This window comes from Salmo salar, chromosome ssa06 (genome assembly GCF_905237065.1).
Source record: "Salmo salar chromosome ssa06, Ssal_v3.1, whole genome shotgun sequence".
NCBI lineage: Eukaryota > Metazoa > Chordata > Actinopteri > Salmoniformes > Salmonidae > Salmo > Salmo salar.
The window spans coordinates 12,573,961-12,598,442 of record NC_059447.1 but is presented as its reverse complement, the minus strand read 5'-3'; the positions used below and the strand labels follow the sequence as shown (position 1 = coordinate 12,598,442).

The 24,482-nt window shown below is 42.1% G+C and overlaps 1 pseudogene; it reads left to right on the top strand.

Annotated features, from left to right (window-relative positions):
• LOC123743385 (ribonuclease inhibitor-like) overlaps nucleotides 1-22,763 on the top strand; it is an 81,049-nt pseudogene extending 58,286 nt beyond the window's left edge.
• Nucleotides 22,764-24,482: the final 1,719 nt, after the last annotated feature.

Sequence of the window (24,482 nt, the reverse complement as noted above, 5' to 3'; positions counted from 1 at the left end):
TATACCCTGGTGGCTATGTAGCTTCTGATCTGTCATGTCTCTTCATATTCATATACCCTGGGGGCTATGTAGCTTCTGATCTGTCATGTATCTTTATATTCATATACCCTGGGGACTGTGTAGCTTTTTATCTGTCAAGTTTGGAGTTGTGTTGCTCTGTTATGTGGACACTTACATTTTTATTTACTGTTGAGTTGCCCAGGTCATGTCAGTAAACAATAACTTTAAAGAGCAACTGCACCTTCTCATTTAGAAAACAGCCTATGTGGCATTGATATGAGTCAGAAACATTTATGCTACCATCAAAATTGACTCCAAAGTGTAAATAGGATAATTTTGGTCAGAAAGTCAGTCTCGTCAAAAACTTGAGTTTTGTGAGACTTTTGGTTGTGACTGCATCACAACGTAAATGAAGGATGTGCAAATGCCCACAGCTGGCAGCACACAATACATAATCAATTCAGAATGCAGCTGCACGCAACTGTAATGCCTGTGGTAAATTTGGGTTGACTTTGGATATCCCTATGGGGCTAGTTAGGGACCATTGGTAAATTACACAATGTACACGGGACAATGTGTTAAAATTCCAATAGCTCCAAATTGTGATTGCAAAACTAAAGAGAGACACCAGACAAGACACAGAGACAGAAGAGGGCAGACGAGAGGCAGCTTCAGAAGAGGGCAGACGAGAGACAGCTTCAGAAGAGGGCAGACGAGAGACAGCTTCAGAAGAGGGCAGACGAGAGACAGCTTCAGAAGAGGGCAGACGAGAGACAGCTTCAGAAGAGGGCAGACGAGAGACAGCTTCAGAAGAGGGCAGACGAGAGACAGCTTCAGAAGAGGGCAGACGAGAGGCAGCTTCAGAAGAGGGCAGACGAGAGGCAGCTTCAGAAGAGGGCAGACGAGAGGCAGCTTCAGAAGAGGGCAGACGAGAGGCAGCTTCAGAAGAGGGCAGACGAGAGGCAGCTTCAGAAGAGAGCAGACGAGAGGCAGCTTCAGAAGAGGGCAGACGAGAGGCAGCTTCAGAAGAGGGCAGACGAGACAGCTTCAGAAGAGGGCAGACGAGAGACAACTTCAGAAGAGGGCAGACGAGACAGCTTCAGAAGAGGGCAGACGAGACAGCTTCAGAAGAGGGCAGACAAGAGACAGCTTCAGAAGAGGGCAGACAAGAGACAGCAACAGACGGCACAGAGAAAGTGATGGAGAGAGGCAGAGGAGGGGAGATCAAACAGTAGACTGTATCACTTAAAGTTGGTCTATGAATTCAAATTACTGCACTGTGTGTGTGTGTGTGTGTGTGTGTGTGTGTGTGTGTGTGTGTGTGTGTGTGTGTGTGTGTGTGTGTGTGTGTGTGTGTGTGTGTGTGTGTGTGTGTGTGTGTGTGTGTGTGTGTGAGAGAGAGAGGTGTTTGGGTACTGTGGGATTCTTTAATCAGTTTGGCTCATTGGACAGGTCAGAGTCTATGTTTGAAATTGTTGAGTGGTTTTTGGCAATACATTGTAGATGTATGTGTTCCAGAGTAGAGAGTGTTCCAGAGTAGAGGGTGTTCCAGAGTAGAGGCTGTTCCAGATTAGAGGGTGTTCCAGAGTAAATGGTGTTCTAGAGTAGAGAGACCCACATTAGCAACTAGAATTGAGTACTGGCAGTGTCTGCTGTGGCAGCTGGGAAGGTGCAAGTTACATGAAAAAGATCTAATCTCTCAATGTTCACATTTTTTATATTTTTTTGTATTTAACTAGGCAAGTCAGTTAAGAATAAATTCTTAATCTCTAAATGTTCTTCTCAAAGTCCACCAAATGTATGCATTTAGCTGTTAAAATTGTTGGAGGGAATGCCCCAGACCCCCGTACTGGCTTCGGGCTAAGCCCCCAATGTCTTCAAATCCTAGAAATGCCGGGGACAGGCCTTACTCCAGCCACCGCTACAACCGTCCCCACCAACTACCATTACTGCTACTGCAACTGCTGGGGAGAGAGGAGCTGCTACCCCTGAGGAGAGAGGAGCTGATACTCCTGGGGAGAGAGGAGCTGCTACTCCTGGGGAGAGAGGAGCTGCTACTCCTGGGGAGAGAGGAGCTGCTAGCCCTGAGGAGAGAGGAGCTGCTACTCCTGGGGAGAGAGGAGCTGCTAGCCCTGCGGAGAGAGGAGCTGCTACTCCTGGAGAGAGAGGAGCTGCTAGCCCTGAGGAGAGAGGAGCTGCTACTCCTGGGGAGAGAGGAGCTGCTAGCCCTGGGGAGAGAGGAGCTGCTAGCCCTGAGGAGAGAGGAGCTGCTACCTCTGGGGAGAGAGGAGCTGCTACCCCCATGGGGAGAGAGGAGCTGCTACCCCCATGGGGAGAGAGGAGCTGCTACCCCCGTGGGGAGAGTGGAGCTGCTACTCCTGGGGAGAGAGGAGCTGCTAGCCCTGAGGAGAGAGGAGCTGCTACCTCTGGGGAGAGGCGGAGTTGCTACCCCCATGGGGAGTGAGGATCTGCAACCCCTGGGGAGAGACTGCAACCTGGCTCGAGAAGAGCTTAACGATTGCTTCTGTTGAGAGAGATAAAAGGTAAGACAACAGTTGTTATGCGTATTTATATTGTTGATGATATTGTTATGTGTATTCATAAAGTAGATCATAGTGTTTTGTGTATTCATATAGTTGATGATATTGTTATGTCCAATCCAAGCTTGATGCCCTCAATCTCACACAAATTATTAATGAACCCACCAGGTACAACCCCAAAGCCGCAAACACTGGCACCCTCATAGATATCATCCTAACCAACGTGCCCTCTAAATACACCTCTGCTGTTTTCAACCAAGATCTCAGCGATCACTGCCTCATTGCCTGCACCCGTAATGGGTCAGCGGTCAAACGACCTCCACTCATCACTGTCAAACGCTCCCTGAAACATTTCAACGAGCAAGCCTTTCTAATCGACCTGGCCCTGGTATCCTGGAAGGATATTGACCTCAATCCGTCAGTAGAGGATGCCTGGTTATTTTTTTTAAATGCCTTCCTCTCCATCTTAAATAAGCATGCCCCTTTCAAGAAATTTAGAACCAGGAACAGATATAGCCCTTGGTTCTCCCCAGACCTGACTGCCCTTAACCAACACAAAAATATCCTGTGGCGTTCTGCATTAGCATCGAACTGCCCCCGCGATATGCAACTTTTTAGGGAAGTTAGAAACCAATACACACAGGCAGTTAGAAACGCCAAGGCTAGCTTTTTCAAATAGAAATTCGCTTCGTGCAACTCCAACTCTAAAAAGTTCTGGGACATTGTAAAGTCCATGGAGAATAAGAACACCTCCTCCCAACTGCCCACTGCACTGAGGATAGGAAACTCTGTCACCACCGATAAGCCCACTATAATTGAGAATTTCAATAAGCATTTTTCTACGGCTGGCCATGCTTTCCACCTAACTACCCCTACTGCATTCAACAGCACTGCACCCCCCACAGCTACTCGCCCAAGCCTCCCCATTTCTCCTTCTCCCAAATCCATTCAGCTGATGTTCTGAAAGAGCTGCAAAATCTGGACCCCTACAAATGAGCTGGGCTTGACAATCTGGACCCTTTCTTTCTAAAATTATCTGCCGAAATTATTGCAACCCCTATTACTAGCCTGTTCAACCTCTCTTTCGTGTCGTCTGAGATTCCCATAGATTGGAAAGCAGCTGCTGTCATCCCCCTCTTCAAAGGAGGTGACACTCTTGACCCAAATTGCTACAGACCTATATCCATCCTACCCTGCCTTTCTAAGGTCTTCGAAAGCCAAGTCAACAAACAGATTACCGACCATTTCGAATCCCACCGCACCCTCTCCGCTATGCAATCTGGTTTCAGAGCTGGTCATGGGTGCACCTCAGCCACGCTCAAGGTCCTAAACGACATCGTAACCGCCATCGATAAGAAACAATACTGTGCTGCCGTATTCATTGACCTGGCCAAAGCTTTTGACTCTGTTAATCACCACATCCTCATCGGCAGACTCAGTAGCCTTGGTTTCTCAAACGATTGCGTCGCCTGGTTCACCAACTACTTCTCTGACAGAGTTCAGTGTGTCAAATCGGAGGGCCTACTGTCTGGACCTCTGGCAGTCTCTATGGGGGTACCACAGGGTTCAATTCTTGGGCCAACTCTTTTCTCTGTATACATAAATGATGTCGCTCTTGCTGCTGGTGAATCTCTGATCCACCTCTACGCAGACGACACCATTCTGTACACTTCTGGCCCTTCTTTGGACACTGTGTTAACAACCCTCCAGACGAGCTTCAATGCCATTCAACTCTCCTTCCGTGGTCTCCAACTGCTCCTAAACACAAGTAAAACTAAATGCATGCTCTTCAACCGATCGCTGCCTGCACCTGCCCGCCTGTCCAGCATCACTTCTCTGGACGGTTCTAACTTAGAATTTGTGGACAACTACAAATACCTAGGTGTCTGGTTAGACTGTAAACTCTCCTTCCAGACTCACATCAATCATCTCCAATCCAAAGTGAAATCTCGAATTGGCTTCCTATTTCACAACAAAGCATCCTTCACTCATGCTGCCAAACATACCCTCGTAAAACTGACCATCCTACCAATCCTCGACTTCGGCGATGTCATTTACAAAATAGCTTCCAATACCCTACTCAACAAGCTGGATGCAGTCTATCACAGTGCCATCCGTTTTGTCACCAAAGCCCCATATACTACCCACCACTGCGACCTGTACGCTCTCGTTGGCTGGCCTTCGCTTCATAATCGTCGCCAAACACATTGGCTCCAGGTCATCTACAAGACCCTGCTAGGTAAAGTCCCCCCTTATCTCCGCTCACTGGTCACCATAGCAGCACCCACCTGTAGCACGCGCTCCAGCAGGTATATCTCTCTGGTCACCCCTAAAGCCAACTCCTCCTTTGGTCGTCTCTCCTTCCAGTTCTCTGCTGCCAATGACTGGAACGAACTACAAAAATCTCTGAAACTGGAAACACTTATCTCCCTCACTAGCTTTAAGCACCAGCTGTCAGAGCAGCTCACAGATCACTGCACCTGTACATAGCCCATCTATATTTAGCCCAAACTACTACCTCTTCCCCTACAGTATTTATTTATTTTATTTATTTTGCTCCTTTGCACCATATTATTTATATTTTATCTCTGAACTTTCTTCAAACTACAAATCTACCATTCCAGTGTTTTTCTTGCTATACTTTATTTACTTTGCCACCATGGCATTTTTTTGCCATTACCTCCCTTATCTCACATCATTTGCTCACATTGTATATAGTCTTATTTATTTTTTTTTTGTATTTTTTTTTTTTTATTATTATTATTTTTTTTCTACTGCATCATTGATTGTATGTTGTTTTACTCCATGTGTAACTCTGTGTTTTTGTATGTTGTCGAACTGCTTTGCTTTATCTTGGCCAGGTCGCAATTGTAAATGAGAACTTGTTCTCAACTTGCCTACCTGGTTAAATAAAGGTGAAATAAAATAAATAAATAAAATGTGTATTCATATAGTTGATGATATTGTTATGTATATTCATATTGTTGATGATATTGTTATGTGTATTCATACAGTTGATGATATTGTTGTGTATTCATATAGTTGATGATATTGGAATGTTTTTTTACTGTATATAGTTGACTAACAACAACTTGGTAGTGTGTGTTCAGGTAGTGTGTGTTCATTAGGTAGTGTGTGTTCATTAGTGTCCACCATAGCAAACGTTTGGCAACGGAGACTATTTAGGTCACGTTGTACAGCGTTTGGAGTAAACTGTTTATTTAACATTTTAAAACTGTTGGCTGTGGTGTAAACTAATGAATACGACCCAGGTAGTAGCCTACGACTCGGCTGTTGATCTCTGCCTGATATGGAAACTATGATGCAAGCTAGATGTACTGGTTTTCTAAAGCTAGCCAGCTTCAGTTAGCTTCACATTCCAGCTCAGGCCACATCCATAAGAATATACAGAGCGCTAGTCATCAGGAAGTTGCTCTCTCAGTAGGACGGAACATATCTCAATAATTTGGCAAATTAAGATTCTACATCTGTACACATAACTTTACATGGTGATATGGTGCTGCTAGTGACAGTAAACATTTAGAGACAGAATACAGACAGAGGAGTTTACACAAAGTTTAGGTACAACATTATACACAACTAGGGAGAGTGAGCATAGAGCTATAAGAGAATGAGCAGTGGATATACACATATACAGTATACAGTTGATATACAGTGGATATACAAATATACAGTACAGTGGGTATAGAGTTGATATACAGTGTATGTACACATATACAGTACAGTGGGTATACAGTTGATATACAGTGGATTGTGGTGGCTAATCTCTGCATTACCAAATGGGGAGAGTTACAAACTTCACACACCAGTCAGAGTTATACTTAAACTACATCTTTAATCATTAAGAGCTTTTGCAAAAGCACTTTGACTTTCAATGATGCGCTATCTCTAATGAACCATTGAAAAGTGATTACACAAAAGTACAAAGATCTTTTATAGCCTAGATACACCCCTCTCAATGTACATGACGAACCACAGATACATAGAATGGGTCACAAGGTTACGTTTTGTATGAAAGATATCTATAAAACATAGCAGACAGCAACTGCTGTGTCAACAGTTTTCATTGTATAGACTAGTGTCTGGTCCTCCTACTCCAAACTGGAACCGTCCCTCCCTGGTACGGTATAGAACAGAACCATTAGCTCATGTCCTCTGGAATGCTCTTTAGGCGTTATTATCAAAAGACATCGTAAATCTCCTCTGTCAGTGCTATCTCATAGAGGCCCATCCTCATGTAACGGCTGTCGAAGAGATGAGACCAAGGCGCAGCGGGTACCTGAATACTCTTACTTTAATATTATTATTTAAAGTGAGTAACGGGAAAAAACAAGAAACAGAACGACAGCTAACAGATTTGCAGGCTAAACAAACAGCAGCGCAAATAAAACTACCCACAAAAACCCAAACCAAACACACACCTATATATAGGACTCTCAATCAGAGGCAACTAGAAACACCTGCCTCCAATTGAGAGTCCAACACCCAAACCTAAACATAGAAAAACTAAACTAGACAGAACGTAGAAATGCATACAAAACACAAACCCTCTGCCACGTCCTGACCAAAACTAATACAATTACTCCCTCTGCTGGTCAGGACGTGACAGTACCCCCCCTAAAGGTGCAGACCCCGAAAGCACCTAAAAGATAAGACAAAAACCCCCAAACAACAAAAATATCCCCCTAAACTAAAGGGAGGGAAGGGAGGGTGGCTGCCGTCAACGACGGCACTGTGCTACACCCCCCCTCCCCAACCCACCTATATCGGAGGCGGCTCAGGTGCGGGACGTGGACCCCGCTCCACCCTCGGCGTCGCCCACTTAGGTGGCGCCCCTGGCCGCATCGGAGGACTGGTGGGCGACCCTGACTGCGCCCGGCTGGCGGGCGATTCCTGCTGTGCCCGGCTGGCGGGCAACTCTTGCTGCGCTCGCCTGGCTGGCGGCTCTGGCGGCTCCCGCCTGGCTGGCGGCTCTGGCGGCTCCAGACTGGCGAGGCTGGGCTGACGCACTAGAAGCCTGATGTGTGGGGCTGGTACTGGACGTGCCAGCCTGGAGACACGCACCCCAGACTGGCTGGCGGCTCCAGACTGGCTGGCGGCTCTGGTGGCTCCAGACTGGCTGGCGGCTCCAGACTTGCGAGGCTGGGCTGACGCACTAGAAGCCTGATGCGTGGGGCTGGTACTGGACGTGCCAGCCTGGAGACACGCACCTCAAGGCTAGAGTCCAACACCCAAACCTAAACATAGGAAAAACTAAACTAGACAGAACGTAGAAATACATACAAAACACAAACCCTCTGCCACGTCCTGACCAAAACTAATACAATTACTCCTTCTGCTGGTCAGGACGTGACACCTCAGTAAAACACACACACATATGTAGACAATGTTCCATTCTGTCCTCTTCCCTTTCTGATATTCTGCATAGCACCAGGGACATGTAAAAGACAAGCCTGACCTCTCCCCTCTCTGGGCCCCAAGTGACTGAGCCCCAGCTGAGGGAAAAGTGCAACTGAAAAACACCAGAGTCCAAAGGGATACATTCTAATGACAATTATCTCACATAAGCATATTATGCAAATAAAACATCTTAATTATCTATATTACCCAACTAATTCTGTTTCATCCGCCACAGGATGTACACATTTACAGTATCAGTATAAATATATCTAAGAGAGATGAACAGAGTGCAAATGCAGTATAGTGCCGTTATTTAGTGTACAGATCAGAGATGGCTTGATGTGGTGTGCAGCTTAGAGTGTATAGTATTTTAGTCTCTATGGACCAGATGGTCTGTTGGTGAGGGCCACAGCACTGGAAAGGAATACCTTTAAAGTACATGGCTATATCAGAAGGACAGGATTCTCTTTTGACCATTCTTGTTTAACCATTTGACATATTTTATGCACTGTTGTTCAGGCTGGTTGAATGAATTACATATGACAGGCTACTTCATCTGCAAGAAAACAGGTGGCAGCACCAGTGATCATCAGAAGTTATGTGATTTCATCATATGAAATTAAAAGTAAGTTCATAGCCTATGCAGTTAGAATATGGTGGTTGAAACTGTGGCACACATTTATATGCAACATTACAAGTCAGATAAATGTATTGATTTGAAGGAAAGACGGGCATAGAACTATTATAGAACTATCATAGAACTGTTATATTTAATAGTCGAGTTAGTTTGATATAGTGCATTCGGAAAGTATTCAGACCTCTTAACTTTTTCCACATGTTGCTAAGTTATTCTAAAATTGATTTAATAGTTTTTTCCCCCTTATCAATATACACACAATACCCCATAATGACATAGTAAAAACTGATTTCTAGACATTTTTGCTTCACCGTAGGGATGGTGCCAGGTTTCCTCCAGATGTGCGCTTGGCATTCAGGCCAAAGAGTTCAATATTGGTTTCGTCAGAGCAGATCATCTTGTTTCTCATGGTCTGAGAGTCCTTTAGGTGCCTTTTGGCAAACTCCAAGCAGGCTGTCATGTGCCTTTTACTGAGGAGTGGCTTCCATCTGGCCACTCTACCGTAAAGGCCTGATTGGGGGAGTGCTGCATCTCCACAGAGGTAGTCTGGACCTCATGGCTTGATTTTTGCTCTGACTTGCACTGTCAACTGTGGAATCTTATATAGACAGGTGTGTGCCTTTCCAAATCATGTCCAATAAATTGAATTTACCACCGGTGGACTCCAATCAAGTTGAAGAAACATCTCAAGGATGATCAATGGAAACAGGATGTCAATTTCGAGTCTCATAGCAAAGGGTCTGAATACTGTAAATAAGGTGGGTCTGTGGTCAAACGACCACCCCTCATCACTGTCAAACGCTCCCTAAAACACTTCAGCGAGCAGGCCTTTCTAATCGACCTGGCCCAGGTATCCTGGAATGATATTGACCTCATCCCGTCAGTAGCGGATGCCTGGTTATTCTTTAAAGTGATTTCCTCACAATCTTAAATAAGCATGCCCCATTCAAAAAATGTAGAACCAGGAACAGATATAGCCCGTGGTTCACTCCAGACCTGACTGCCCTTGACCAGCACAAAAACATCCTGTGGCGTACTGAATTAGAATCGAATAGTCCCCGCAATATGCAACTTTTCAGGGGAAGTTAGGAACCAGTATACACAGGCAGTTAGGAAAGCAAAGGATAGCTTTTTCAAACAGAAATTTGCATCCTGCAGCACAAACTCCAAAAGGTTCTGGGACACTGTAAAGTCCATGGAGAATAAGAACACCTCCTCCCAGCTGCCCACTGCACTGAGGCTAGGAAACACTGTGACTACTGCTAAATCCACGACAATTGAGAATTTGTCTTTGTAAAATTATCACCCGAAATTGTTGCAACAATTATCATCTGAAATTGTTGCGATAATTTTACAAAGAGAGGGTCCAGATTGTCTAGTCCTGCTGATTTGTAGGGGTCTAGATGTTGCAGCTCTTTCAGAACATCAGCTGTATGGATTTAGGTGAAGGAGAAATGGGGAGGCTTGGGCAAGTTGCTGTGGGGGGTGCAGGGCTGTTGACCAGGGTAGGGGTGGCCAGGTGGAAAGCATGGCCAGCTGTAGAAAAATGCTTATTGAAATTCTCAATTGTTGTGGATTTATCAGTGGTGACAGTGTTTCCTAGCCTCAGTGCAGTGTTCAACCTCTCTTCAACCTCTCTTTTGTATCGTCTGAAATCCCCAAAGATTGGAAAGCTGCCGCGGTCAGACACTCTAGACCCAAACTGCTACAGCCCTATATCTATCCTACCCTGCCTTTCTAAGGTCTTCGAAAGCCAAGTTAACAAACAGATCACCGACCATTTCGAATCCCACCGTACCTTCTCCGCTATGCAATCTGGTTTCCGAGCTGGTCATGGGTGCACCTCAGCCACGCTCAAGGTACTAAACGATATCATAACCTCCATCCATAAGTGACAATACTGTGCAGCTGTATTCATCGACCTGGCCAAGGCTTTGGACTCTGTCAATTACCACATTCTTATCGGCAGACTCAGCAGCCTTGGTTTTCCAAATGACTGCCTCGCCTGGTTCACAAACTACTTCTCAGATAGAGTTCAGTGTCTCAAATCGGAAGGCCTGTTGTCCGGACCTCTGGCAGTCTGTATGGAGGTGCCACAGGGTTCAATTCTCGGGCCGACTCTTTTCTCTGTATTCATCAATGATGTCGCTGTTGCTGCTGGTGATTCTCTGATCCACCTCTATGCAGTCGATACCATTCTTTATACTTCTGGCCCCTCTTTGGATACTGTGTTAACCTGTTGGGGGTAGGGGGCAGTATTTACACGGCCGGATAAAAAACGTACCCGATTTAATCTGGTTATTACTACTGCCCAGAAACTAGAATATGCAGATAATTATTGGCTTTGGATAGAAAACACCCTAAAGTTTCTAAAACTGTTTGAATGGTGTCTGTGAGTATAACAGAACTCATATGGCAGGCAAAAACCTGAGAAGATTCTCACCAGGAAGTGGCCTCTCTGACAAGGTGTTGTTGTTCTTGTCTCTGTTTATTGAAGACTCAGGATCTTAGCTGTAACGTGACACTTCCTACGGCTCCCATAGACTACGGTTTGCAACTGCACATGGGGACAAAGATTGTACTTTTTGGAGAAATGTCCTCTGGTCTGATGAAACAAAAATAGAACTGTTTGGCCATAATGACCATCGTTATGTTTGGAGGAAAAAGGGGGAGGCTTGCAAGCTGAAGAACACCATCCCAACCGTGAAGCACGGGGGTGGCAGCATCATGTTGTGGGGGTGCTTTGCTGCAGGAGGGACTGGTGCACTTCACAAAATAGATGGCATTATGAGGGAGGAAAATGATCTGGATATATTGAAGCAACATCTCATGACATCAGTCAGGAAGTTAAAGCTTGGTCGCAAATGGGTCTTCCAAATGGACAATGACCCCAAGCATACTTCCAAAGTTGTGGCAAAATGGCTTAAGGTATTGGAGTGGCAAAGTGGCAAAGTCAAGGTATTGGAGTGGCCATCACAAAGCCCTGATGTCAATCCAATAGAACGTTTGTGGGCAGAACTGAAAAAGCGGGTGCGATCTAGGAGGCCTACAAACCTGACTCAGTTACACCAGCTCTGTCGGGAGGAATTGGCAAAAATTCACCCAACTTATTGTGGGAAGCTTGTTGTGAAAGGCTACCCGAAACGTTTGACCCAAGTTAAGTAATTTAAAGGCAATGCTAACAAATACTAATTGAGTGTATGTAAACTTCTGACCCACTGGGAATGTGATGAAAGAAATCATTCTCTCTACTATTATTCTGACATTTCACATTCTTAAAATAAAGTGGTGATCCTAACTGACCTAAGACAGGGATTTTTTACGAGGATTAAATGTCAGGAATTGTGAAAAACTGAGTTTAAATGTATTTGGCTAAGGTGTATGTAAACCTCCGACTTCAACTTTATAAGAGTCTTCTAATACTGTATTTTCCAGTTTAGTTCTCAGGAAACATATATCGTTATAAAAGTTATTCTTCAAAATATGCCACATTTTCGTTACGTGAGAACAAACTAGCAAACCCCTTCTCCCACTCCTTAAGAGCCTGTGTAATATCAGAGTTCAGCCCACCTGCTCTTCCCTGACTTCCATTGGAATTTTATTATGCCGTTTTGGTCCTAACTTGTTTATTTGGCTTCAAAACTGTTCAGGATTTCTTGTCTGTATCTCCTTAAGGTGTAGTAAGTGCCCTCTCTGATATCACCATTTGAATAGGCACAGTCTTTTATCAAACATATGCTGTTGTTTCTTAAATTCCTTCCTAAAATGTTATCTTGTATTCCTATCATTACTGACCATAGACCCCCTAACTCATCATTCCTATAAGGCGTGTTCGGCTTGTAAACTTTCCTGGACTTCGGGGTGTATTCTTTATTTGCATCGTTGTTCCCCATTTCAGAATATATGATATCACAAAATGTTTCATATCACACATATACATTTAGAGACGGCAGGTAGCTTAGCTGTTAGAGCATTAGGCCAGTAACCGTAAAGGTTGGTAGTTCGAATACCTGAACCGACAAGGTGAAAAAACCTGTTGAGGCGTCCTTGAGCAAGGAACTTAACCCTAATTTGCTCTAGGGGCGCCGTACTGCTATGTCTGACCCTGTAGGTAGGCTGTCATTGTAAATAAGAATTTGTTCTTAACTGACTTGCCTCTGTAAATAAAAGTTACAAAAAAAATCTAATGTTGTATCTTTGCAGAGTTTCGATGAGTTCCACCAGAGCTCTACATGCCATTTCAGAAAATAGAAAGTCATTTGGAATATTTATGTTCTTACATTTAGGCCTATACGGGGTATCTTTAGCCCCGAATGATGCACAGTAATACCTGGTTGAGAAAGTTTGTGACCAACAGGGAATATCATAAAAGAGAATGATCAGGAAGTCTACTTTTTTCTCCAATTAAGTCAAAACATCGGCATTCTTCAACCATCTGGTTACGGGGTAACAGCTTACATTCCAAACACGTTTCTAGACAGTTGTGGAGGGTAACTATATAGTCCACTACAGCTTTTCCTTTGCCAGATATGGATGTAAAGTTATCACTTAAGGGGCATATCCTTCCATTAGTAATATACATTTTAGAATCCCTGAAAGAATTCTAATAGGGTTTCCCCATGATGATTAATACAATCATCCAAATCAAAATGCGATGGAATATCATCAATATTATTTATATAGTCATCTAAGTTCCCAATTCGACTGTTAAGATCCCCACATATGTAAATAGCACCTGGTTCTGTAACGATTGTCGTGTGTGGAGGACCAAGACGCAACAGGGAAGTGTATACTCATCTTCTCTTTTTAATATATAAGAAGGAGAAACAAAATAAACACATATACAATTAACAGAAATGACACTAACAGTTCTGTCATGTGACAAGCACAAAACAGAATACAACTACCCACAAACCACAATACAAACACACCCCTAATTATAGGACCTTCAATCAGAGGCAACGATAGATAGCTGCCTCCAACTGAAGGCCTCAACACCAATTAACTAAACATAGAAATACAAATGACTAGACAGAACATAGAACAATAATAAATAAAATAAAATAAATAAAATAAAATAAATAAAATAAATAAAACTAACATAGAACAATAACCAAAACCCTGGGCTAATAAATCAAATACCCCTCTCTACATGGACACATACACACAACCACCCTTGAACCACATAAAACAAATACCCCCTGCCACGTCCTGACCAAACTAAACACTAACAAATCACACCTTTTCAGGTCAGAATGTGACAGGTTCTATATATAGGTATACTTGACTTAACATATGACTATAGAAGGGGGATGCATCTCTACCCCATGTGGACTGTTCAGGTGGCAAAAAGCATGAAAACACAACATAACAATAATCTGACACACTATGTTCAAAGCGCAAACCCATAATTCCTTCTATGGCTGTTTCGATCATTTAAATGTAATATGTAACATGTGGTTCCTACGTACACATGCACCACGCAGAGAGAACGGTCGCTATGTGCGTCCTAGGAGTATGTGTCGAAATTGATTGGATCGAAAGAAAGGGATCGCTGCTCTCAAATCAGCTTTCTACATTCAAATCTTTCCTTAACATTATGATTATTACACAAAACTGACAACGGATCAACTCCTAGAGAGATATTACCACTTACGGCTGCAAACATTGAGGCGGCTTATTTTAATGCGTACCCCATAAAAATGCATTCAATCACGGACTTGGCACATCATTGTGTACGTGTTAGGCTACACATCATGAAATATATTGAGAGAAATTACAGACCATAGTCTACAAGTAGCAAAATAGAACTCAATTGATAGAACATGAAATGTATTTCAATATGGTTGAAATAGGCCTAGCCTACTGTTTATATTTTAATGCATTAATGCGGTCATCTCTGTTTTAATTTGAATAATATTTTTCTACGTCACTTGTTTGCATCATAGGCAAAGACATTGGCAACTTTGTATTTGTAGTCAACTTTGTTCTAAAGTTATCAATGGTCACAGAGAGACAGATAACCCATGTGATTTTATGTTTAGTAGAGATCTTCTGTGTATAAATTGGAACAGGAGGGCAAAAAAAGTATCTAACGACTCACTTAGCTGTTCTGATTGGTCTGAGGCAAGCGTTAGATTATAGACGTGTTCAAGTGCAACGTTAATATTGATGGTTTGGGGAATTAACTCTGAAAACCTTTGCGAAACTGGGCCTTGGTTAAGAGCATCTGCTAAATGACTGAAATGTAAATTGTAAATATTTACATAGAGATCTTATATTTCTTTATTGAATTATAATATATATATATTTAATATATATATATAACTAATTAATCATTTGTACAGTTCTTTATTAAACATTTAGTTATTTGATACATTTGACTGTGTTAAACATAGCAGTACTACTTATTTCTCTGAGATTGAGGCAAATATTTAGCAAAAAAAACATGATTATTTGTCTCTCTAAAATGAAACCATCAAGTGATAGACATGTATTTGTTTTAAACCCCATGCCATGATTAGATAGGGAAAAAACACATTTTTTATCATTTCTTTAAACAATGAAAGCTAATTTACCAACATTTCTGAAATTGGATATATAGCGTTTTGGAATGAAACTCCTCTTATGTTTCACCATCTGAGCTCAGAGAGATGTAATGTTTGTCTCTGTTGTGTTGAAGCCCAATCAAACATGAGGGACCAGCCTCTCCTGTACCCAGCTGTGTGTCTATGAAGAGTGACCGGTCTATGGAACCTCCTATATATTTTAGACAGGGAGACTTTTCTACTGAACGAAGGTAAGAATAACTCTTGGGTCATGGTCAGTGAGTTAAATAACACTGTCTCTAGTCATTTCTCCTAACTAATTTTCCAATTAGTTTTGTTCTTTTTAGCCTGAATATTTTCATAATATTCAGGCTAATACTTGTTAAACAAACACAACATTCTCTCTCTGTGTGTGTGTGTGTGTGTGTGTGTGTGTGTGTGTGTGTGTGTGTGTGTGTGTGTGTGTGTGTGTGTGTGTGTGTGTGTGTGTGTGTGTGTGTGTGTGTGTGTGCACTCCCTGGATAATCTCATGTTTTGTCCACAGAAACCAACAGGAGAGATCAGACTCAGAGATTCTCAGTGGTCAGTCTTCCCAGAGTCATCAAACAGACCTGGCCTCCATATTCAGTGTATGTGGTCCTGTTCTGTACATTTACTTTTGTTTACATCAAGTAAAGTTGATCTGTCAATCATTCATTAATGTGTTAATGAGAAAGCATTTCTTCTCTTGCTTAACTTATTTACTTTATTTATTTCAGTTGCTTGAAGAGAATATTATGACATTTGTGAAGAATGAGTTGAAGATGTTCAAGAGGATTCTTGGTTCAGAACTCCCAGAAGGTTTTGAGAGTCAGAAGCAGGATAAGGAAGTGGTGGATGCTGAGGATGAGAAGCAGGAGAGCAGTGCCAGAGAGGGGGCTCTGAAGATCGCACTGCATGTCCTGAGGAAAATGAACCAGAAGGAGCTTGCTGACACACTGGAGAAAAGTAAGAACTGTCTGCCTCATGTTGAAGGTTGTTTTAAAACAAAGATATAAAAGCTGTAGCTAAAGTAGCTGTGTAACTCAATGATATTGTAGCATCCTTAGCACAACACCTAGTGGACTCATCAAGTTGCAATGGAATGTGTTGTGTTGATGAATTTAGACAGAGAGAAGAGGAGAGACAGAGGAGAGACAGAGGAGAGACAGAGAGGAGAGAGAGAGACAAAATATTAATGATACCATCAATAATAATAATAATAATAATAATAATTGTCACGTCCTGACCCTTGTAAGATGTCATTTTCTATTGTAGAGTAGGTCAGGGCGTGACAGTTTTCTTGTGTGTTTTCTATGTTTTCTATTTCTATGTTTAAGTTCTAGGTTTTCTATTTCTATGTTGGGTTTTTTGTGGTTGATCTCTAATTGGAGGCAGCTGGTCCTCGTTGCCTCTAATTAGAGGTCATATTTAAGTAGGGGTGTTTCTTACTTGGGGTTTGTGGGTTATTCATTTATGAGTAGTGTTTATTTTCTCTCTGCCTCACGGTTTGTTGCTTTTTTTTGTAAAATTCAAGTTTATTATTGTATTGCATTAAGTTTCACTGATTAAATAATATGTGGAACTACACAAACGCTGCATCTTGGTCCACTCCTTCAAACAACCGTGACAATAAAAAGTCACACCAGTGTGTAATGCATTATGAGAACATTTACACATTATATAGGCAGTTAAGAAAATGTATTATTACTAAGTACAACTTTATAACACATTCCTACAGCACTGTAAGCATTAAAACAGACGTAATATTAATTTCCTCTGTGTTTTTTCTTCTTTCAGATGAGTTTGCTATGATTTGCCAACGTGACCTCAAATCTCATCTAAAGAAGTTTCAATGTGTATTTGAGAGGATCGCTAAACAAGGAAACCCAACACTTCTCAATAAGATCTACACAGAGCTCTACATCACAGAGGGTGGAAAAGGAGAGGTCAATAATGAACATGAGCTGAGACAGATTGAGACAACAACCAGGAAACAAGCAAGACCAGAGACTGCAATCAAATGTAACGACATCTTCAAACCCTTAACTGGACAAGACAAACCTATCAGAACTGTGCTGACAAAGGGAGTCGCTGGCATTGGAAAAACAGTTTCTGTGCAGAAGTTCATTCTGGACTGGGCTGAAGGAAAAGCAAATCAGGATGTCCAATTTGTATTTTCATTCCCTTTTCGGGAGCTGAATTTGATGAACGGGGAAAACCACACTTTAATTGAACTTCTCAATCACTTCTCAATGGAAACCAAAGAATCAAGAATCTCCAACTACGACAAGTACAAAGTTCTGTTCATCTTTGATGGTCTGGATGAGTGCCGACTGCCCCTAGACTTCAAGAAGAACAAAATAATTTGTGACGTCACAAAGTCAACCTCAGTGGATGTTCTGCTGACAAATCTCATCAAGGGAAATCTGCTTCCCTCTGCTCTCCTCTGGATAACTACCCGACCTACAGCAGCCAATAAGATCCCTTCAGGGTGTGTTGACCAGGTGACAGATGTACGAGGGTTCAATGACCCACAGAAGGAGGAGTACTTCAGGAAGAGATTCAGTGATGATGACTTGGCCAGTAGAATCATCTCACACATAAAGACATCAAGGAGCCTCCACATCATGTGCCACATTCCAGTCTTCTGTTGGATTTCTGCAATAGTCCTTGAACACATGCTGAAACATAAGAGAGAAGAGACTCTGACTGAGATGTACACACACCTTGTGGTGTTTTATACCAGACAGAAGAATGAAAAGTATCTTGGGAAAGAAGAGACAGGTCCACATTTGAATAAAGAGAGCATTCTGTCACTGGGAAAACTGGCTTTTCAACAGCTTGTCAAGGGCAATCTGATTTTCTATGAAGAAGACCTGAAAGAGGCTGGCATCGATGTCAATGAAGCCTCAGTGTACTCAGGATTGTGCACACAGCTCTTTAAAGAGGAATGTGGGCTGTACCAGGACAAGGTGTACTGCTTCGTGCATCTGAGCATTCAGGAGTTTCTGGCTGCTGTATATGTGCTCCTCTCATTCATCAACAACAATGAGGATCTAATGGTCAAACTGCAATCAACGAGCAGTGACTTTTCTACGCTATTCAGAGACCAGCTTGAAGTTGCTTTCTACAAGAGTGCTGTGGATAAAGCCTTACAAAGTGACAGGGGAAACCTGGACCTTTTCCTCCGCTTCCTTCTGGGCCTCACACTGGAGTCCAATCAGAAGCACTTACGAGGTCTACTGACAGAGACAAGAAGCAGCTCACAGAGCCATGAAGAAACAGTCAAGTATATCAAGGAGAAGATCAGGGAGAATCCCTCTCCAGAGATGTGCATCAATCTGTTCCACTGTCTGAATGAACTGAATGACAATTCTCTAGTGGAGGAGATTCAAAGCTACCTGAGCTCAGGAAGTCTTTCTCGAGGAAAACTGTCACCTGCACAATAGTCAGCTCTGGTCTTTGTGTTGCTAACTTCAGAAAAGGAGCTGGATGTGTTTGACCTGAAGAAATACTCCAGATCAGAGGAAGGTCTTCGGAGGCTGCTGCCAGTGGTCAAAGCCTCCAGAGCTGCTCTGTGAGTCCATAAAATGACATTTAAGTACTAATTATCAGGAAGATTTTTCAGTTTAGAGAACAATATGTATTATTGAAAATCATATTGAATCAATACATCAATGTTCACATTAGTATAACAATTTGACCATACAATTGTAGGAGATGGAAGATGAATCTATATCTTGTTTTAAAGAATAAACCAAAAGCATCCACCATTGTCCTTCTACACTACTGGTGTTAAATTAACTGTGTGTTTGTGAAATCCCTTTGTTAGGCTGTCAGGCTGTGGAGTCAAAGAGAAAGGCTGTGCTTCTCTGGCCTCAGCTCTGAAGTCAAACCCCTCACACCTGAGAGAGCTGGATCTGAGTAACAATGACCTGAAGGATTCAGGAGTGAAGCTGCTCTCTGCTGGACTGGGGAATCCACACTGTAAACTGGAGACTCTGAGGTCAGTATTCCTGTAGTTGGTCAACAAGTGATAACTGTTCACCAGATTCACATGTGTTTTCTAGGCACACATAGTCCACACCATATGTGTTTGGACAGTGAAACTTACAGTTTTAAATGTTGCGGTATCGTCCAGCATTTTGGATTTGAGATAGAATGTTTCTTATTATGCGACAGTGGAGAACGTCACCTTTTATTTCAGTGTTCATACATACCTGTTTTACTGTTTAGAAATTAAAGCACTTTATGTATCTAGTTCTCCCATTTGAATAATTCCTAATGATTTGGATTAATTCACTTATAGTATATTGAAGTCATAACTTTCGTTTTTGGTCTCATTTTTGGTCTCATATTCCTTCCCTGCAGTGATTACATCAAGCATGTGACTCTACACACTTATTGAAAGCATCTGCCGTTTGATTTGGTTGTGTTTTGGAATATGTTTTTCCCAATAGAAACTGAATAATAAGTACTGTCCTGTCATTTTGGAGTCACTTCACTTGTATTGTCAGTAAGAATAGAAGATGTTTTTGAACACTTCTACATTAATGTGGATACTACCATGATTATGAATAATCATGGATGAATGACAAAGTTATGAGGTGCAAAGCTCAGGAAAAAATGCTATCCTCCCCTGTTATTGGTAGCGGTAAGAGCATAGCATGTTTTGTTGGAGCCTCTGTAACTTCCTCAATTATTATTATTAATATTATTCATGAATCCTTCCTGCTTTTTCTTAATCATGGCATCATCAGGATTAGTTTAGTAGTTTTTAGAAACATGTTATCTACCCACTTAGGAATTAAAATTACTCCAGTCACCATCACAACCCAAACAAACTGCAAATGTAACCAATGAGTTTGAGTCACAAGCTTGATGTAGTCATTGCATGTAAGAAATATGGGACCAAATACTAAACTTTTAACTACTTTAATACACTATAAGTGAATTTGTCTAAATACTTATGACTTCTTCAAATGGGGGGACTAGATACATAAAGTGCTTTCATTTCTAAGCGGTGAAACATACTCATCCTTTACTTTAATGAAAACACTTAAACAAAACGACAGCCAACAGTTCCGTCAGGTATACTAACAAAACGGAAACCAACTACCCACACCAACACAGGAAAAACAAGCTGCCTAAGTATGGCTTCCAATCAGAGACAACGATAGACAGCTGCCTCTGATTGGCGACCATACCTGGCCAAAACATAGAAAACAAAAACATAGAATGCCCACCCACCTATCACACCCTGACATAACTAAACAGAGAAAACACAGCTCTCCTAGGTCAGAGCGTGATACATACCCTTTAATAAAAGGTGACATTATGTACTGTTGTCACGTCCTGACCAGTATAGGGGTTATTTTGTTATTGTAGTTTGGTCAGGACGTGGCAGGGGGCGTTTGTTTTATGTGGTTCAGGGTGTGTTTTGTGTATGTGTTTAGGTAGAGGGGTATTTGATTTATTAGTCCGGGGTTTGTTAGTCATTGTTCTATGTGAGTATATTTCTATGTTCTATCTAGTCTTTTGTATTTCTATGTTTAGTTAATTGGGGTTGGACCTTCAATTGGAGGCAGCTGGTTATTGTTGCCTCTGATGGAGGGTCCTATAATTAGGAGTTTGTTTTTCATGGGTTTTTGTGGGAGATTGTTTCTTGTTTTGCGTTATGCCTGACGAGACTGTCAAGTTCGTATTTTTTTTTGTATACGTTGTATGTGTTTTCCTTCTTCACTCAATAAAAAGAAGATGAGTATACATTTTCCCGCTGCGTTTTGGTCCACACCCTACGACACCCGTGACAACTGTCACCTCATATGAAACATTTGAACTCAAATCCCAAATGCTGGAGTATAGAGCCAAATTTAAAAATGTTATCTTCACTGTCAAAATAGATATGGTGTGGACTGTATACTTAATACAATCTAAATTTGATACCTCACTGTCTGTCTTTTGATTGATACTGCTTTTTAAATTGGTCTGGTCAGTCTACTCAAATATTTGACCTTACATTTGACATTTCTAATAATGATTCATGAATATACTGTATATGGCATGTTTCAGGATGTATCTGAACATTTGAAAAAATATACTGCCCTCAAAGCTGATCACTAAGCTAAGAACCCTGGGATGAAACACCTCCCTCTGCAACTGGATCCTTTACTTCCTGACGGGACGCCCCAGGTGGTAAGGCTAGGCAACAACACATCTGCCACGCTGATCCTCAACACGGGGTCCCCTCAGGGGTGCGTGCTTAGTCCCCTCCTGTACTCCCTGTTCACCAATCGACTGCGTGGCCAAGCACGACTCCAACACCATCATTAAGTTTCCTAACAACACAACGGGGGCAGGCCTGATCACCAACAACAATAAGACAGCTTATAGGGAGGAGGTCAGAGACCTGGTAGTGTGGTGCTAGGACAACAACCTCTCCCTCAACATGATCAAGACAAAGGAGATGATCGTGGACTACAGGAAAAGGATGACTGAGCACACCCCCATTCTCATCGACAGGGCTGTAGTGGAGCAGGCTGAGAGCTTCAAGTTCCTTGGTGTCCACATCACCAACAAACTGTCATGGTCCAAACACACCAAGAAAGTTGTGAAGAGGGCACAACAACGCCTATTCCCCATCAGGAGACTGAAAAGATTTGGCATGGGTCCTCAGATCCTCAAACAGTTCTACAGCTGCACCATCAAGAACATCATGACTGGTTGCATCAACCACTGGTATGTGAACTGCTCAGCCTCCGACCGCAAGGTGCTACAGAGGGTAGTGCAAACGGCCCAGTACATCACTAGGGCCAAGCGTCCTGCCATCCAGGGCCTCTATACCAGGTGATGTCAGAAGATGGCCCTTAAAATTCATAGACTGTTCTCTTTGCTACTGCATGGCAAGCGGTACTGGAGCGTCAAGTCTTCTTAAGGCTTCTTAACAGCTTCTACCCCAAAGCCATAGGACCGCTGAACAGCTAATCAAATGGCCGCCCGGAATATTTACATTTTTCTTTACGCTGCTGCTGTTTATTGTCTATGCATAGTCACTTAACCCCTACCTACAGTTACATATTACCTCAACTAACCTGTAGCCCTGCACATTGACTCGGTACCGATACCCCCTGTACATAGCCTCGCCATTGTTATTTTGTTGTTGATCTTTTATGTTTTACTATTTTCTTAACTCTTAATTTTCTTAAAACTGCATGGTTGAATAAGGGCTTCTAAGTAAGCATTTCACAGTAAGCTCTACACCTGTTCTATTCAGCGCATGTGACAAACACAATTTGATTTGATTTTCCACTCTATTTTCAACACCAAAGAGTAGCAGAGTGATTTTAAAATTATTTTACTCTTTGCAGGCTGTCAGGCTGTGGAGTCACAGAGGAAGGCTGTGCTTCCCTGGTCTCAGCTCTGAAATCAAACCCCTCACACCTGAGAGAGCTGGATCTGAGTAACAATGACCTGAAGGATTCAGGACTGGATCTTCTCTCTGCTGGACTGAGGAATCCCCACTGTAAACTGGAGACTCTGAGGTCAGTATTCCTGTAGTTGGTCAACAAGTGGTAACTGTTCACCAGATCCACATGTGTTTACTAGGCACACAGTCTACACCATATGTGTTTGGACAGTGAAGCTTACAGTTTGCAATTTGCCACTATGCTTCAGCATTTTGGATTTCAGGTAGAATGTTTCATATTAGGTGAGACTTAAGAATGTCACCTTTTATTTGATGGTATTTAAACATATCTGTTTTACCATTTAGAAATTAAATCACTTTATGTATGTACTTCTCCCATTTAAAGGGAGATTTTATTTTGGACAAATTCACTTATAGTGTATTAAAGTTGTCAAAAGTTTTGTATTTAGTTCTGTAAGGCAGCCCCCGAAGTGACTCTTCCTATCAACTGTATGCAAAAATGTGCCATGTTGTCTGAAGAATTCCGCATTCTCTGTGTTGGTCTTGCCAACCCCTATTGTGACACCTCTGAGAAGCAGAGGTTACATCATGTAGGTCTGATATCTTATTGGAGGCTAAATTTACAGTAATACAATTGGTCAACAACTCAGGTTTTGAATCTAAACTACTCAGACACTTATAAAGGGGTCTAAGAGTCGTTGTTCATTCTCTTATTCGTCTGTGACATGCTATGGTGAAATACTCTTTCTCTTTCTCTCTCTCTCCGCCCCATGCACTTTTGAGGCATGGCCTTTCAGGCTAGAGGTTTCTTTATCTCTCTCTCCACCACATAGACTTTTGCGGCATTTCAGGCAAGAGGTTTCTCTCTCTCTCTGACTATGCTTAGAATAATGACTTGTAATGCTTGTTAATGCCTTGTAACTTAAGTTTATGTCTTGTATTTGAATCCATTCATTTTACGAAGTGATTAAATACACTTGTATTTAGAATCCATTTTCAGACATTTCTTCATTGCTTATTAGTGTAACTCAACCATAGCATCTTGCATATTGCTAATTATCTTTATGGAGTCAGATAAACATTTTAATGGGCTAATTGCTTAGTCTTTTTACGAGTCACATGAGTTATTTACAGTGCATTCGGGAAAGTATTCAGATCCCTTGACTTCTTCCACATTTTCTTACGTTACAGCCTTATTAAAACATTTTTTTTAATCCTCATCAATCTACATTCAACACCCCATAAGGACAAAGTGAAAACAGATTTTTTGAAATATTTGCAAATTTAAAAAATAAAATAAATAAATAAATACCTTATTTACATTAGTATTCAGACCCTTTACTAACTCAAAATTGAGTTCAGGTGCATCCTGTTTCCATTGATCATCCTTGAGATGTTTCTACAACTTGACTGTGGTAAATTCAATTTATTGGACATGATTTGGAAAGGCACACACGTGTCTATATAAGGTCCCACAGTTGACAGTGTATGTCAGAGCAAAAACCAAGCAATGAGGTCGAAGGAATTGTCCGTTCAGCTCCAAGACAGGATTGTGTGGAGGCACAGATCTGGGGAAGGGTACCAAAACATTTCTGAAGCATTGAAGGCCTCCATTATTCTTAAATGGAAGAAGTTTGGAACCACCAACACTCTTCCTAGAGCTGGCCGCCCGGCAAAACTGAGCAATCAGGGGAGAAGGGACTTGGTCAGGGAGGTGACCAAGAACCTGATGGTCACGCTGAAAGAGCTCCGGAGTTCCTATGTGGAGATGGGAGAACTTTCCAGAAGGACAACCATCTCTGCAGCATTGCACCAATTTTTTTTTTAATTCACCTTTATTTAACCAGGTAGGCCAGTTGAGAACAAGTTCTCATTTACAACTACGACCT